Source organism: Chenopodium album, chromosome 13 (assembly GCF_948465745.1).
Source record: "Chenopodium album chromosome 13, dcCheAlbu1.1, whole genome shotgun sequence".
Classification (NCBI taxonomy): domain Eukaryota; kingdom Viridiplantae; phylum Streptophyta; class Magnoliopsida; order Caryophyllales; family Amaranthaceae; genus Chenopodium; species Chenopodium album.
In genome coordinates this window covers 13472233-13478672 of record NC_137846.1, presented here as the reverse complement: position 1 = coordinate 13478672, position 6440 = coordinate 13472233, and the positions used below count along the sequence as shown (strand labels likewise).

The window sequence follows — 6440 nt, the reverse complement described above, 5'->3', positions numbered from 1 at the left end:
TACTCCATGGAACTCCTACATTCCTGTTCCCAGTAACCTACAATTCCACAATTTTCACAAAAAGCATCGTTAGCATTACTATTAATTGCAGAAACATTAGCTACATTAGAATTAGCAGTACTAAGATTATCTAATTTCTAACAAATAGAGGTTAATTGAGCTTGCAAAAAGGATACTAAATCAGCATGGTGTTTCCCCTTGTTTGCAAAACCTCTAGGATTCCCATATTGGGAGTTATGGATTGCCATATCTTTGATAACCTGCCTGCATCATCAACATTAAGGTTCATAAACCTCCCACTAGCTGCAGAATCCAAAATTGTTCTGGAAGAATTTCCAGTCCCATTGTAGAAAGCTTGTATCAACTGCCACTGTGCTAAATTATGATGAGGGCACTCTCTCTGCAAATCTTTAAATCTTTCCCAAGCATCATATAACGTTTTATCCGGCTCTTGGGAAAAATTCTGAATTGCACTTCTCAATAAGGCTGTTCTTTCTGCAGGGTAATATTTATTATAAAAATTTAAAACAAGAGTCTCCCAGTTAGTAATGCCAAGTGCAGTTCTATTTAAACCATTAAACCATAATTTAGCTTTTCCACATAAAGAAAAAGGAAAAAGAATCTTCCTTATTTGGTCTTGTGTGACCCCAACTTGCCTTATGGTATTGCAATATTGACAGTAGTCGGCAATGTGAAGATTTGGGTCTTCACCCTTAGCTCCACTAAATTGCTTCCTTTCTATCATCGTGATGAACTAAGGCTTGATCTCGAACTGTACTCCCTTGAGATATGGAATAGGAGAAAGATGGGGAAAGTGTGTCAAGGACGGTTGCGAATAACCGCTGAGCTTTTTAGGTGGTTCTCTTGTCATCTCTAGTTCTGACTCTAATGAAACTTCCGAATCACTTGAATCAGATGGAGGGCCGCTGGGAATATTACCACCAGAACTTGCCAGTATTTGCCTGTATAAATTCTTTTGTCTATGAAAAGAGCGCTTGATCTCAAGATCAAAAGGAATGTAACCTGATCTGAAACACCTGGGCATAAACAAAGAACTAGACGACAAATATGAGAACTGTCCCAAAGAACTTACGTTCTCTGGGACGAAAGCAAATAATCTAGACTATAAAAACAATCAGAAATAAAAATAAAACCGTTTCCCCGGCAACGACGCCAAATTTTGACAAGCTAAAACTGTATCACCTAATCAAAAGTAATTCCTAAAACCACTAACTAATAATAGATAGGGAAGTAGGGTCGAATCCACAGGGAAACGAGTAATTCTATTCCTAATTAATTATTATAATCTAAATTATTAAGTAACCAAAAGTTGTTATTTAAAGGAACTATACTACGAAGAATATGAGTAGGGAGAAATCAAAAAATAAAAGACCTAGGGCATAGGTTCACCAATAAATAATATTCCAGGGTAAAACATAACAATCAATCATCAATGCATCAATTAATCACATCGTAAAGGGATTTCGCTACGTATTACAATCACAGAGTTAATTTACCGGTATTAAATCTCATCTCTCGAATCTCGACCTAACAATTTATAAATTAGTCTGCCTATTGAAACTAAGCCTAAACATCAATTCTCATCTCTCGAATCTCGAATCAATATTGCTAAACTCATACGAATTAAATCTGGCCAAATCTAACCGCATAGCATTAAATCAATCAATAGGAAATTAATCAAGCATTGACAATTAACAATAATAAATTAACCCTAGAAAGAAAATTACTCACACATAATTAAATATAAACTAAACAAAGCAATTAAGCAAGTCATGATGAAAGAGAGAGAATAAATAACTAAGATTAAAAGAGAAGAAATCGTTACCAAAGTTGAAGGAAACAAGAGATGGAACTAAACAAAGAGTTGTAGAGAGAGAAAATAATACTAGAGTTTAAGAAGAGAGAGAGAGAGAAAAGAGAAAGAAAGAGAGAGAGAGTAAGGGAAGGGAGAAAGAATCCTAAACTCGCTTAACAAAAGCGTATCTATACTAAGCTCAAAAATCCTAAGTTAAAACAACTTAAACGACGCTTAAACTTCTCCTCAGAAACACGCACCCGATCGAGCCCGCCTTTTTCTTCGCCCACTCGTTCTGGGCATCCGCCCGATCGGGCTAAAGCTGGCGTGATCAAGCAATAACAATAATATAAAAAGCATCAAGCAACATAATAATCATTATAATCATAACAATTATAATCATGATCATAAAGCTTAAATATAATAGCAAGATCCTACGCATGATACTAACGAGATTAATAACAAATCCTAGCATGTCACTAAGCAATAAAAATCAAAGCTTCATCCCTAACATGATACTAAAATGATATTGATATGATATTAGAAAGCATAGGAAGCACCCTAAACATGATACTAGAAAGCAATAATAACATCCTAACATGATGCTAGGAATTAATAAATAATAAACATGCTTTCTACAAGAATTGAGCAATAAGACTACAGACTTTGATGCCTCGTATCTCTTTCTAATAACAAAATACACGCGTTAGTAACTTCAAGGAAAATATAAAATCAAACAATTAAATCAAATAATTGAAATAGAGATTAGAGACCAAACCCTCAGAAATTATAAGCTTTCACGTTTAGGGCGAAGTCTACTTCGAACTTGGCTAGGTGTTTCTAGATCTTGTGTATGCGGAATTGTGTTTACGAAAAGCTAGAGAGATGATGATTGTAGATGAGAATTGATTGTAGATAAGAATTGATGATAATTGATGAATAAAAACAGAGGTTCAGGACCCTATTTATAAGAAAATAGTCCGGAAATAGGTAGAATTTGATAAGGAATAAAACTCCACGCTATCGCCGCAAAACCAAACTTGTTGCTTGGCGACAAGCTCTGTCGCGTGGCGACAAGGCTTGTCGCTACGCGACAGGCCTGTCGTTTGGCGATAGCTTGGTTTCCTACGCACTTTCAAACACGGAGTCCACTTATCAATAAAAATTGACTTGCAAAGTCCGTATGAAAACTGAAATCGTATTTTTCATAAAATAATATTTTATTCCAAGTAAAACTTATCAAAATATAATTATGAATTCTAATTTTATTAGGACTTAAGAGAACCTTCTAGAGAATTCTAGAAGACTATAATTAATTCTAATAACTTTAGGATTAACATTGGGCCCTCCCCTAGATCATCGGGCCGCATGTTAAGATCAACCGGGCCCAGTTTAATATTTTGACCATAACTTCCTCATTATTCATCGGAATTGGGCTTATAATATATCCTTGGAAAGCTCTTTGCAAGCCCCATCCAACTACACTATTATTTGACCCTTTTTGAGGACCAAACTAAACTGGACTGGCTGTTTTCATAAAATAGAGTTGTTTTTCGAAAACAGAAAGAAAGAATTTTTAATACTAGCCGCAACACCTGACCTTTCACACTTTCACTTCGTTCGATTATCATTCGACGCAAAAGGTATTCATTACTGGGTTTGGTTTTGGGGAGACGCAAATGGGTGTTTACAGATACCAAGTTGCAGTGCTTAACATTATTAATGTTGTGTAGAAGCTGCAAAGAAGTCAGGCTAGCATGGAAATGGAGCTTGAAGGTGCACTGACAGGCTAAAGTCATATCACCTAATCAAAGTAATTCCTAAAACCACTAACTAATAATAGATAGGGAAATAGGTTCGAATCCACAGGGAAACGAGTAATTCTATTCCTAATTAATTATTATAATCTAAATTATTAAGTAACCAAAAGTGGTTATTTAAAGGAACTATACTACGAAGAATATGAGTAGGGAGAAATCAAAAAATAAAAGACCTAGGGCATAGGTTCACCAATAAATAATATTCCAGGGTAAAACATAACAATCAATCATCAATGCATCAATTAATCACATCGTAAAGGGATTTCGCTACGTATTACAATCACAGAGTTAATTTACCGGTATTAAATCTCATCTCTCGAATCTCGACCTAACAATTTATAAATTAGTCTGCCTATTGAAACTAAGCCTAAACATCAATTCTCATCTCTCGAATCTCGAATCAATATTGCTAAACTCATACGAATTAAATCTGGCCAAATCTAACCGCATAGCATTAAATCAATCAATAGGAAATTAATCAAGCATTGACAATTAACAATAATAAATTAACCCTAGAAAGAAAATTACTCACACATAATTAAATATAAACTAAACAAAGCAATTAAGCAAGTCATGATGAAAGAGAGAGAATAAATAACTAAGATTAAAAGAGAAGAAATCGTTACCAAAGTTGAAGGAAACAAGAGATGGAACTAAACAAAGAGTTGTAGAGAAAGAAAATAATACTAGAGTTTAAGAAGAGAGAGAGAGAGAGAGAGAGAGAGAGAAAAGAGAAGAAAGAGAGAGAGAGTAAGGGAAGGGAGGAAGAATCCTAAACTCGCTTAACAAAAGTGTATCTATACTAAGCTCAAAAATCCTAAGTTAAAACAACATAAACGACGCTTAAACTTCTCCTCAGAAACACGCGCCCGATCGGGCCCGCCTTTTTCTTCGCCCACTCGTTCTGGGCATCCGCCCGATCGGGCTAAAGCTCGCCCGTCGGGCCCGGCTTTATGCTGGACTTGGATTGGGCTTCATTCTTGGCCCAATTCGAATCTCCACTTCGGGTCTTGAATACTCGGTGTCCAAATGCAATCGGTCATGCCTTCAAATGCTCGTAGTTGTACCGCAATAATCCCAAGAAAAAGCTCCAATGATGCAATTTCCTACAAAACTCAACCAAAACTACGAAAACACTAGAAAATACCAATTAGTAATAAAAGTGGCTCTAAAGAGCCAAAAACACTACTAATTATGACCAAGGGACGGGGGTAAAATACCATATAAAATAGACATATCATGCACTAGAAGTGTTCGAGAGGCCAGAGATAGCTTCATAGTTTTAATTTCTGAATTTTTATGATTTTAGAACAATTTGCAGTTTTGATGAGACAATTTTCAGTGTTAGTTTGAATACTGATTCATTTTTTTTACTTGGCTTGGACAAGTGTTGATCCATGACCAAGGTAATAAATTGTTTTCATTTTTCTAGATACGAGTTAAATTTTATTTTATGACATTGATAAAAGTAGATCACAAAAGCAAAATTAGATGATTCAAAGTAAACTAACTTATAACAAAGTAAGATTAGGTCACATAAACCATTTTGCACATCCAAAGTTATATTGGGTGGACTCTTATTCTTATATGATTATGAATCACTTGAGAATTAGAAGTCATGCTTGATAAGGTAAGATGACCAAGTTGCCTTTTACTTGAAAGGGTAAAAGAGCTAAAATGACCTTTTGGAACACAAACATATGATGTGTGTGGACCATAAGTTCAAGAATTAGCAAAGAGATTTAACTATTTCATTGCTTTTACTAACGATTTAAGTAAATATATCGATAATTACTTAATGAAGTAAAAGCTTGGAATCATTGAAAAGTTCAAGAATTCCAAAATGAAATGAAAAATCAGTTTGAGATAAATAATTTAGCACCACAATATGATTGTTGTGATATATATTTAACTCAAAATCAATGATCATCTAAAAGGGAATTGTTGAATTAGTTCACAATCCAGAGACATTACATTCAAAATGAATGGTGAAAGAAGGAATCAAACCTTTCTTGCCATGGTTCGATCCTAGTTTTACTTTAATGATTTACAAATATCATTTTGAGAATATGCATTTACAACAACAATTGCGAATATACTAAACAGGAAACTTAACCAAAGCAGTAGAAAAGATGTCATAAGAGTTATGATTTGGAAATGTTCCAAAAGTTATCTTTTCAAAACAGGATTAAGGGTTATGAAATCATTGTAAAATGTTTACAAATATGAAATAATAGACCCTAAATCAGACAATAGTTCTTCATGGGTTTTCTCATGGAAACTAAGAGGTATTATTCCTACAATCGCATAAAAACAAAGTGTTTGTTGCTCGCGATAGTGTCTTTATAGAAAGAAATCTCTTCCTACAAAGCCAAGTGGGAGTAAAGTTAGATCTTGATGAGATTCGAGACGAGCAACAAATGGATGTGGATAACACCACATCAGAGACGAAGGCATATGAAATTAGCTAATCTGATAAACCATGTGTCGAAGCAAGCTAATTCCACTAGCGAGGCTTCTATCGTCCCAACTTGAATGAAAGGCTTCAAAGAGTTGAAGAGAATAATTCTATTGTTTCTCATACCTATCGTAGGTTACTTAGGATCAAAACAAAAAGTTTGTTGAAATTCTGAGAAAAAGGTGGATTCTAAAATTTTCCTATTGGAATGGTTAGAACCCATGCCCTACAAGCAAGCTTTGGATAAGTGCCAACTCAGGAAATGGCTTAAGGCCATTAAATCCAGAATGGACTCCATGTCTGTAAAGATGTGTTAGTCCATGATAGTTTTACAAATAGGGTCAAA

General features: G+C 34.7%; 1 non-coding gene across 1 annotated transcript; it reads left to right on the top strand.

The window, feature by feature from the left end:
* The first annotated feature begins 377 nt into the window (after positions 1-377).
* LOC145577129 (small nucleolar RNA R71) lies at positions 378-484 on the top strand. Its single transcript, XR_014098617.1, has one exon. It is a non-coding gene; the product is annotated as a small nucleolar RNA R71 (small nucleolar RNA).
* The last annotated feature ends 5956 nt before the right edge of the window (positions 485-6440 follow it).